This window comes from Sparus aurata, chromosome 6, assembly GCF_900880675.1.
Source record: "Sparus aurata chromosome 6, fSpaAur1.1, whole genome shotgun sequence".
NCBI lineage: Eukaryota > Metazoa > Chordata > Actinopteri > Spariformes > Sparidae > Sparus > Sparus aurata.
In genome coordinates, this window is record NC_044192.1 from 35,918,513 (window position 1) to 35,930,447 (window position 11,935).

The 11,935-nt window shown below is 39.4% G+C and overlaps 1 long non-coding RNA gene across 1 annotated transcript; it reads left to right on the forward strand.

The window, feature by feature from the left end:
- The first annotated feature begins 246 nt into the window (after nucleotides 1-246).
- Nucleotides 247-1,214, forward strand: LOC115582634 (uncharacterized). Its single transcript, XR_003984200.1, has 2 exons — nucleotides 247-359; nucleotides 1,116-1,214. It is a non-coding gene; the product is annotated as an uncharacterized LOC115582634 (long non-coding RNA).
- Nucleotides 1,215-11,935: the final 10,721 nt, after the last annotated feature.

Here is an 11,935-nt window from a genome sequence, read left to right on the forward strand (position 1 = left end):
GGCACTGTGTGCTGTATGACGTACTGGGGGACAGCAGATAGTTCTCTACTGTCGCTAATACACTTGGTGGCTACTAGAACCTCATACAACCCCCACTTAAAAAAAATTGAACTATCCCTGTACTGTTTTTGCTCATGTTTCTAGTTCGCATGACTAAGGCGTTCATACCATACTCTAACAATGTATTTTGTGTGTTTTAGGTGCTGCTGGTCCATTCATTGCGGTTTGGCTACATTCATTTTACTGCTTGTTTCTTTGTTTTGTAGGACACAAATGAGAGAAGAAGGGCTGCTGCTCTGCTTGGTCTGCCATACTACATATCAGGCGAAGATCCATCGAATGTCATCAGGATGTGTGATGTAAGAAAATTTTTTATTTCGAAAAAATATTAAATACGTGCTGTGTTCCGATATCCATACTTCCATGAGTACACTTAAACGTAGTACACTAGCCACACTTATTAAGTATGCAGATTTCAGCAGGTGAGTATTGTTCCAAATCTAATACTCCGTGGTGCACTTACCGGAAATTACGATCGCGACAGCCGCCGCGGCGGCAAAAACATCCCGCTTTGAACGGTGAACATAAGACATCTACGGCTTTACTTTTTAACAATTACAATCCTACAATCCTGCAATATGGCTCCGCTGCAGGCGCTGTTGTCTCAGAAGCTATTTTAAAAAAAAAATCCGAGCGGAGCGCCTCTGCCTGGCTCCGCTTCTTCCGCTACGTAGACAAGATGGCGGCCGTTGAGTGTGCAAAGTGTACATCGTTGCACACTCAACGATTTTGCCGTTATGAGTGCAACATCCGGGTCCTTTAAGTACACTTCTTTTCACCGCGATAGATATCGGAACACCCTACGTACTCAAACTAAGTATAGTAAGTACGGAAAGTATGGATATTGGAACACGGCAACGGTTTGCATTGAACTGACATTTATACTTTACGGTGGGACTTTTAAGTGGTTAGAATTGGCTAAAATATCTTCTGTAGTTGGCCTCATCCTTAACACTATTGATCTGCTCTTCTTCTCCAAACCTTTGATTTTGATATGGTGTTGTAAAGCTGATGTAGTTTTGGATGAACATTGTCATATGTTTCTGCTTTTCAAGTCTCATGCTGAGAACCTGGATGAAGCCATGAGGGAGATGCAGCTTGGAATCCTGATAGGCTATGAAGGCGAATGAGGGGCCATTCCAAACGAGAAGACAGAAGGGAATAAAGCAAAGAAGGGAGGCATGAAGAAAAAAGAGGGAGGAAGGGAGGAGGTTCTTGTTTAACATGCATAAATGACTGGCTTTTAGGATTGCCACCTGTTAAAATTGCATTCAACAAAGAATGAAACTGTAAGGAGCTGTAATTCAAATAAATGTGTTTTAAGTTGAGTTGTGTATTCAGTGTAATCTTTTAGGAAACTGGTGAACTTGCCATTATTATTCAAGATGGGATACAAATTGAAAACATTAGACTACTTAATTTGCAATAATAATGTTCAATTGCTGCCTTAAAAAATTGAGTTAATGTAACTTGAAAAGGCAATTGGTATGAATATAGTTGGTTAGTAAAACTAGAAAATGTGAGTTGAAAGGGTGTGTAATTGTATGTTTTTTCAAATGGATAATGTAATATAGTTAGTAGTCTCAACTCAAGCGTATCAGGTTCAAACAATAAAAATGTATGAGTTAACAACTAGTATAACTAAATTTTGTGAGTTGAAATAACATATAATTGTAGGTTTCATTGACAAGAAAAAGTATGTTTTCTTAATGCATTATGTAACATAGTAACTTATTTCAACTCAGAGTGTCGAGTTCAAACAATAAATGATCATTTATTAAGCAACTTGTATAACTTAACTTCCTGAGTTGAAATAAAGCTGTTCTCAAAGTTGAGTTAACTTATGTTTTTAAGGCAGCAATTGAACTTAATATTTTAAGTTTAACCAGCCTAAAAATGTTTACAGTGTATATACAATACAACTATTTACAAAAAGGAGAACGTTACTGGCGGGGGGAGGGAGGGAGGGAGGGGAAAGTAAGGGAAGTGAAAGAGGGATGCCACTATTCTCCTGAAAAAAATCAGTCATTTAATGATAAGTTATGCCTTACTTACTTTATCCTTGAGGCTTTCCTTACTTGGCCCTTAGTGGGTGGGGGGGTGGGGGGTGGGGGTGAGGGCCCTTGAGTCCCTCACCCCAGAAGAAGGTCGATTCACCTTATATTCAAGACCCTCTCTACTTGGCCCCAGCCTTGGGGAGGAGGGAGGGAGGGGAAGGGAAGCTTTCCCTAATCATGACTCCTGCGCTGTCATGCTCCAAAAAAATAAAACTTTAATAATAAACGGTCCTGTCCAGTCCCTTGAAAAAATGTACTGTGCCCTTCTTGGGTGTGGGCATAGCCATACACTGTCCACCACTGCACTAGTAAGGGTGGTACTCCCTGTCTCAGGGGCCTTCATCTGTCTGACTATCTCTGCCTGTATGGGTGGAGCCCTTCAACTGCAGTAGTTAAATAATAAGCAGTGTGTTATTCCTTGATTAAATAAGCATAAATAAAGGAAAAAAGGTACCTTTTTGTGAATAACTCGCCTTGTGTGCGACTTTTGGCGTAGGACCCGACGTCTACCCCCCCATTTGTGGGTATTGCGGATCCAATGGTACCACTCCCTAATTTTTCCGACGTGCGGAAGTATGCGTAACGTGGTGTGATTATCCATAACTCGGTCCAGGAAGGTGCTAGAGCGTCGGGTTTTGTTCATCTCGAGGAGACCTTTCCATAGACACCCGTACACACGTCCGGATTCGACCAGTGGTTCCGGAGATATGAGAGACATGGGACTTGGTGCGTTGGATTCAGCGTGAAATTCTCTCGTGGATAGACATGTCACTTGTGGAATTTGGACCAGTCAAAATTTCCAAGATTTTCTGAAATTTCACTAAGTGTCACAGGTGAAATTCTTCTTCCAGAAATTTACAAGATTGTGCTCAGGCATGTTCCCTGAGAGGTTAAGGTAAGTAAACATGGCCAGGTCAGGCTCTAATATCCCAAGCTGTGAAAGTTATAGAAGACAGACACCATAAATTTGCATTGAAACAGGCTTCATTGCCATCAACAACAATAAAAGAATACAACAGAAGCAGAGACGTTGTGCATTCTTTCAATTTTTATTAGTGTGAATGCTGCAAGCATTCACACTATTGTTCTTCTGGAATTTATTATTAGTGTGAATGCTGCAAGCATTCACACTATTGTTCTTCTGGAATTTATTATTATTATTATTATTATTATTAGTGTGAATGCTGACTCAGCATTCACACTATTGTTCTTCTGGAATTTATTAGTGTGAATGCTGAGTCATCAGCATTCACACTATTGTTCTTCTGGAATTTATTAAAGTTCTTCTTATTATTCAAGATTCCGTACGTTTTTTGGCACCTATCTCCTCCTACAAATCTTGACCGATTCAAACCATTCAAATATCAAAATGTTCAGCTTGTTTAGGACATGATCGGGTCTATTTTTCTCATTTCTACCTTTTATACTTTTGGAAATATTCAGCTTTTTCTGCAAAATTTTGCCCATTCACTCTTATGGGGATTTTTTCAAATTTCATTCTGCTATAACTTCAGCATACGTTCAGCTATTCAAACCATTCAAACATTCAAATGTTCAGCTCGTTCAGCTCTTTCAACCTTATGCTTTTCAACTTTTCAACTTTTCAACTTTTTCAATAATTCAGCTTTTTCCAAAAAAAATTAACATTGCAGCAGATGGGAAAAGCTTCAAATCCTCTTCAAAACTCATCGACTTTCAGCCTCATCTTCTCCCTCATACATTGAGCGAGAGACACCATTCAAACTTTAAAACGGTCTCAAGACCTTGAACTATTGGCGATGTATTCAGTTTTTAAAACTTTAGTACGGTTTTGAAAATATCGCAGTTTTAGTTTTAAGGATTTTGAGCCCGTCTTCTGATTTTATAATGGGTGTGTATTGCGTCGGTTAGAGTGGGTGACATCATCGCCAGAGTGGGGAGCCTTTCGAAGAATGGGAGCCGAAACTGTCTTCAGCTTGATTTTGATCCCACACCTTTTACCTGACATACACAATATATGGATAGAAATGTAGGAAAACTTGTTGGGTGTCAGCTGGTTGCCTCATTTCAGATGTGGGACATACAGTTTTGGATTTAGAAGCCCGGGAGCGACACGAACCCAAAACCTTGGTCCATAAGCCGCAATGTTAATTTTGAGCCCAGATTTCTGGCCGAGAGCAGACGGTACCTGATTTGTCTCTCGCTGATGTGCCCTCATTTCTCACTCGACTGAAATGAAAATAACATCAACGTGTTCAGCAAGGTCTCCTGTCACTCAACATACACAAATTTCGGCAATTACCATTACAGTTTTTTCAGAAATCGTAGGAGTTTGGGAGAGGTTCTCCCAGTCATTTCTTATGGGGACACTTTGATCTTACTCTCTGTACTTCTCCACGTGTGTATCTGAAGAATGCGTGTTTAGTGCGGGAGCCAGAGTGTGTGACATCATTGCTACAGTGTAGAGCAGCTGGAAAATCTGGAGAAAGAATTCTCTTCAGCTGGATATGGATTCCACATCTTTCACTTGACATAGGCAATATATACATAGAAATCTAGAAAATCTTGTTGGCTTGCTCCATGGTTGCTCCTTTTCCAGCGTATGTGCGGCCATTTTGAGCTCTTCCAGCAGTCTTGCTCTACATCTTTTTACCTTTTCATCCTTTGTTCACCTATTTGAGCTCTTTCGCCCTTTGACTTTTATACATTTTCATCCTTTTTTCACCTTTTTAACCTCTTCCAGCCCACTTGATCTACAACTGTTCATATTTTTTCACCTTTTTAACCTGTTCAAGCCCTCTTACTCTACAGCTGTTCATATGTTTTCACCATTTTAACCTCTTCCAGCCCTCTTTCTTTACAGCTTTTCACGTTTTCACCTTTTTAACCTCTTCCATCCCTTCTTACTCTACAACTTTTCACATGTTTTCACCTTTTTAACCTCCTCCAGCCCTCTTACTCTACTGCTTGTCATCCTTTTTAGCCCCTTTTCACCATTATTAACTCTTCCAGCCCTCTTTCTCCACAGCTTTTCATATTTTTTCACCTTAATAACCTCTTCCAGCCCTCTTACTCTACTACTTGTCATCCTTTTTGGTCTTTTTTCAACTCTTTAACCTCTTCCAGCCCTCTTACTCTACAGCTTTTCATATGTTTGTTAACCTATTTAACCTCCTCCAGCCCTCTTACTCTACTGCTTATCATCCTTTTATAGCCTTTTTTTTCAACATTTTAACCTCTTCCAGCCCTCTTTCTCTACAGCTTTTCACATATTTTCACCTTTTAACCTCTTCCAGACCTTCTTACTCTACAACTTTTCATATTTTTTCACCTTCATAACCTCTTCCATCCCTTCTTACTCTACAACTTTTCATATTTTTTCACCATTTAAACCTCTTCCAGCCCTCTTACTGAACAGGTTTTCATCATTTTCTCACCTTTTGAAGCTGTTTCAGCCTTTAACTTTTCACCTTTTAGCCTTTTTTCACCTTTTTAACCTCTTCCAGCCCTCATACTCTACAACTTTTCACATGTTTTCACATCTTTAACTTTTTCCAGCCCTCTTACTCTACTGCTTGTCATCCTTTTTAGGCTTTTTTGACCGTTTTAACCTCTTCCAGCCCTCTTACCCTACAACCTATCATCCCTTTCATTCATTTTTCACCTATTTAAGCTCTTTCATCCTATAACTTTTCACCTTTTTAGCCTTCTTTCACCATTTTAACATCTTCCTGCCCTCTTAATCTACAGCTTTTCGCCTTTCTTTCAACATTCTTATAGTTTTATGCATTTTCGGCAGGTCGTTCAGCAGATTTCGCTTCAGCCTGCAGCATTCACACTGTATTTTCGCAGGAAATACAAATTTTTCTAGTTATTATTATTCTTCTTCCGTACGTTTTTTGGCACCTATCTCCTCCTACAAATCTTGACCGATTCAAACCATTCAAATATCAAAATGTTCAGCTTGTTTAGGACATGATCGGGTCTATTTTTCTCATTTCTACCTTTTATACTTTTGGAAATATTCAGCTTTTTCTGCAAAATTTTGCCCATTCACTCTTATGGGGATTTTTTCAAATTTCATTCTGCTATAACTTCAGCATACGTTCAGCTATTCAAACCATTCAAACATTCAAATGTTCAGCTCGTTCAGCTCTTTCAACCTTATGCTTTTCAACTTTTCAACTTTTCAACTTTTTCAATAATTCAGCTTTTTCCAAAAAAAATTTAACATTGCAGCAGATGGGAAAAGCTTCAAATCCTCTTCAAAACTCATCGACTTTCAGCCTCATCTTCTCCCTCATACATTGAGCGAGAGACACCATTCAAACTTTAAAACGGTCTCAAGTCCTTGAACTATTGGCGATGTATTCAGTTTTTAAAACTTTAGTACGGTTTTGAAAATATCGCAGTTTTAGTTTCAAGGATTTTGAGCCCGTCTTCTGATTTTATAATGGGTGTGTATTGCGTCGGTTAGAGTGGGTGACATCATCGCCAGAGTGGGGAGCCTTTCGAAGAATGGGAGCCAAAACTGTCTTCAGCTTGATTTTGATCCCACACCTTTTACCTGACATACACAATATATGGATAGAAATGTAGGAAAACTTGTTGGGTGTCAGCTGGTTGCCTCATTTCAGATGTGGGACTTGCAGTTTTGGATTTAGAAGCCCGGGAGCGACACGAACCCAAAACCTTGGTCCATAAGCCGCAATGTTAATTTTGAGCCCAGATTTCTGGCCGAGAGCAGACGGTACCTGATTTGTCTCTCGCTGATGTGCCCTCATTTCTCACTCGACCGAAATGAAAATAACATCAACGTGTTCAGCAAGGTCTCCTGTCACTCAACATACACAAATTTCGGCAATTACCATTACAGTTTTTTCAGAAATCGTAGGAGTTTGGGAGAGGTTCTCCCAGTCATTTCTTATGGGGACACTTTGATCTTACTCTCTGTACTTCTCCGCGTGTGTATCTGAAGAATGGGTGTGTATTGCGTGAGCCAGCGTGTGTGACATCATCGCTACAGTGTAGAGCAGCTGGAAAATCTGCAGAAAGAATTCTCTTCAGCTGGATCTGGATTCCACATATTTCACTTGACATAGGCAATATATACATAGAAATCTAGAAAATCTTGTTGGCTTGCTCTATGGTTGCTCCTGATCCAGCGTATGTGTGGCCATTTTAAGCTCTTCCAGCACTCTTACTCTACATCTTTTACCTTTTCATCCTTTTTTCACGTATTTGAGCTCTTTCGCCCTTTGACTTTGATACATTTTCATCCTTTTTTCACCATTTTGACCTCCTCCAGCCCTCTTACTCTACTGCTTATCATCCTTTTGAGCCTTTTTTGACCATTTTAACCTCTTCCAGCCCTCTTCCTCTACAGCTGTTCATATGTTTTCACATTTTAACTTCTTCAAGCCATCTTACTCTACTGCTTGTCATCCTTTTTTAGCCCATTTTCACCATTTTAAGCTCTTCCAGCCCTCTTTCTCCACAGCTTTTCACATGTTTTCACCTGTTTAACCTCTTCCAGACCTTCTTACTCTACAACTTTTCCTACTCTTTCACCTTCTTAAGCTCTTCAATCCCTTCTTACTCTACAACTTTTCATGTTTTCACCCTTTTAACCTCCTCCAGCCCTCTTACTCTACTGCTTGTCATCCTTTTTAGCCCCTTTTCACCATTTTAACCTCTTCCAGCCCTCTTTCTCCACAGCTTGTCACATTTTTTCACCTCAATAACCTCTTCCAGACCTTCTTACTCTGCATCTTCTCATCCTTCTTCACCTTCTTAACCTCTTCCATCCCTTCTTACTCTACAACTTTTCATATTTTTTCACCTTGTAACCTCTTCCAGCCCTCTTACTGTACTGCTTGTTATCCTTTTTAGCCCATTTTCACCATTTTAACCTCTTCCAGCCCTCTTTCTCCACAGCTTGTCACATTTTTTCACCTCAATAACCTCTTCCAGCCTCTTACTCTACAACTTTTCCTACCTTTTCACCTTCTTAACCTCTCCAATCCCTTCTTACTCTACAACTTTTCATGTATTTTTTCACCTTGTAACCTCTTCCAGCCCTCTAACTCTACTGCTTGTCATCCTTTTTAGCCCCTTTTCACCATTTTAACCTCTTCCAGCCCTCTTTCTCCACAGCTTGTCACATTTTTTCACCTTAATAACCTCTTCCAGCCTCTTACTCTACTGCTTGTCATCCTTTTTAGCCTTTTTTCACCGTTTTAACCGCTTCCAGCCCTCTTACTCTACAGCTTTTCATCCTTCTTCACTTTTTTTATGCTTTTTCGGCCCTCTTACTTCATCCATTTACACCTTCTTAAGCTTTTTTGGCCCTCTTACTCTGCACCTTCTCATCCTTTTTTCACTATTTTAACCTCTTCCAGCCCTCTTACTGAACAGCTTTTCATCATTTTCTCACCTTTTGAAGCTCTTTCAGCCCTCTTACCCTACAGCTTTTCATCCCTTTCATTCCTTTTTCACCTATTTAAGCTCTTTCATCCTATAACTTTTCACCTCTTTAGCATTCTTTCACCATTTTAACATCTTCCTGCCCTCTCAATCTACAGCTTTTCGCCTTTCTTTCAACATTCTTATAGTTTCATGCATTTTCGGCAGCACGTTCAGCAGATCTCGTTTCAGCCTGCAGCATTCACACTGCATTTTCGCAGGAAATGCAAATTTTTCTAGTTATTATTCTTCTTCCGTACGTTTTTTGGCACCTATCTCCTCCTACAAATCTTGACCGATTCAAACCATTCAAATATCAAAATGTTCAGCTTGTTTAGGACATGATCGGGTCTATTTTTCTCATTTCTACCTTTTATACTTTTGGAAATATTCAGCTTTTTCTGCAAAATTTTGCCCATTCACTCTTATGGGGATTTTTTCAAATTTCATTCTGCTATAACTTCAGCATACGTTCAGCTATTCAAACCATTCAAACATTCAAATGTTCAGCTCGTTCAGCTCTTTCAACCTTATGCTTTTCAACTTTTCAACTTTTCAACTTTTTCAATAATTCAGCTTTTTCCAAAAAAAATTTAACATTGCAGCAGATGGGAAAAGCTTCAAATCCTCTTCAAAACTCATCGACTTTCAGCCTCATCTTCTCCCTCATACATTGAGCGAGAGACACCATTCAAACTTTAAAACGGTCTCAAGACCTTGAACTATTGGCGATGTATTCAGTTTTTAAAACTTTAGTACGGTTTTGAAAATATCGCAGTTTTAGTTTCAAGGATTTTGAGCCCGTCTTCTGATTTTATAATGGGTGTGTATTGCGTCGGTTAGAGTGGGTGACATCATCGCCAGAGTGGGGAGCCTTTCGAAGAATGGGAGCCAAAACTGTCTTCAGCTTGATTTTGATCCCACACCTTTTACCTGACATACACAATATATGGATAGAAATGTAGGAAAACTTGTTGGGTGTCAGCTGGTTGCCTCATTTCAGATGTGGGACTTGCAGTTTTGGATTTAGAAGCCCGGGAGCGACACGAACCCAAAACCTTGGTCCATAAGCCGCAATGTTAATTTTGAGCCCAGATTTCTGGCCGAGAGCAGACGGTACCTGATTTGTCTCTCGCTGATGTGCCCTCATTTCTCACTCGACCGAAATGAAAATAACATCAACGTGTTCAGCAAGGTCTCCTGTCACTCAACATACACAAATTTCGGCAATTACCATTACAGTTTTTTCAGAAATCGTAGGAGTTTGGGAGAGGTTCTCCCAGTCATTTCTTATGGGGACACTTTGATCTTACTCTCTGTACTTCTCCACGTGTGTATCTGAAGAATGCGTGTTTAGTGCGGGAGCCAGAGTGTGTGACATCATTGCTACAGTGTAGAGCAGCTGGAAAATCTGGAGAAAGAATTCTCTTCAGCTGGATATGGATTCCACATCTTTCACTTGACATAGGCAATATATACATAGAAATCTAGAAAATCTTGTTGGCTTGCTCCATGGTTGCTCCTTTTCCAGCGTATGTGCGGCCATTTTGAGCTCTTCCAGCAGTCTTGCTCTACATCTTTTTACCTTTTCATCCTTTGTTCACCTATTTGAGCTCTTTCGCCCTTTGACTTTTATACATTTTCATCCTTTTTTCACCTTTTTAACCTCTTCCAGCCCACTTGATCTACAACTGTTCATATTTTTTCACCTTTTTAACCTGTTCAAGCCCTCTTACTCTACAGCTGTTCATATGTTTTCACCATTTTAACCTCTTCCAGCCCTCTTTCTTTACAGCTTTTCACGTTTTCACCTTTTTAACCTCTTCCATCCCTTCTTACTCTACAACTTTTCACATGTTTTCACCTTTTTAACCTCCTCCAGCCCTCTTACTCTACTGCTTGTCATCCTTTTTAGCCCCTTTTCACCATTATTAACTCTTCCAGCCCTCTTTCTCCACAGCTTTTCATATTTTTTCACCTTAATAACCTCTTCCAGCCCTCTTACTCTACTACTTGTCATCCTTTTTGGTCTTTTTTCAACTCTTTAACCTCTTCCAGCCCTCTTACTCTACAGCTTTTCATATGTTTGTTAACCTATTTAACCTCCTCCAGCCCTCTTACTCTACTGCTTATCATCCTTTTATAGCCTTTTTTTTTCAACATTTTAACCTCTTCCAGCCCTCTTTCTCTACAGCTTTTCACATATTTTCACCTTTTTAACCTCTTCCAGACCTTCTTACTCTACAACTTTTCATATTTTTTCACCTTCATAACCTCTTCCATCCCTTCTTACTCTACAACTTTTCATATTTTTTCACCATTTAAACCTCTTCCAGCCCTCTTACTGAACAGGTTTTCATCATTTTCTCACCTTTTGAAGCTGTTTCGGCCTTTAACTTTTCACCTTTTAGCCTTTTTTCACCTTTTTAACCTCTTCCAGCCCTCATACTCTACAACTTTTCACATGTTTTCACATCTTTAACTTTTTCCAGCCCTCTTACTCTACTGCTTGTCATCCTTTTTAGGCTTTTTTGACCGTTTTAACCTCTTCCAGCCCTCTTACCCTACAACCTATCATCCCTTTCATTCATTTTTCACCTATTTAAGCTCTTTCATCCTATAACTTTTCACCTTTTTAGCCTTCTTTCACCATTTTAACATCTTCCTGCCCTCTTAATCTACAGCTTTTCGCCTTTCTTTCAACATTCTTATAGTTTTATGCATTTTCGGCAGGTCGTTCAGCAGATTTCGCTTCAGCCTGCAGCATTCACACTGTATTTTCGCAGGAAATACAAATTTTTCTAGTTATTATTATTCTTCTTCCGTACGTTTTTTGGCACCTATCTCCTCCTACAAATCTTGACCGATTCAAACCATTCAAATATCAAAATGTTCAGCTTGTTTAGGACATGATCGGGTCTATTTTTCTCATTTCTACCTTTTATACTTTTGGAAATATTCAGCTTTTTCTGCAAAATTTTGCCCATTCACTCTTATGGGGATTTTTTCAAATTTCATTCTGCTATAACTTCAGCATACGTTCAGCTATTCAAACCATTCAAACATTCAAATGTTCAGCTCGTTCAGCTCTTTCAACCTTATGCTTTTCAACTTTTCAACTTTTCAACTTTTTCAATAATTCAGCTTTTTCCAAAAAAAATTTAACATTGCAGCAGATGGGAAAAGCTTCAAATCCTCTTCAAAACTCATCGACTTTCAGCCTCATCTTCTCCCTCATACATTGAGCGAGAGACACCATTCGAACTTTAAAACGGTCTCAAGACCTTGAACTATTGGCGATGTATTCAGTTTTTAAAACTTTAGTACGGTTTTGAAAATATCGCAGTTTTAGTTTCAAGGATTTTGAGCCCGTC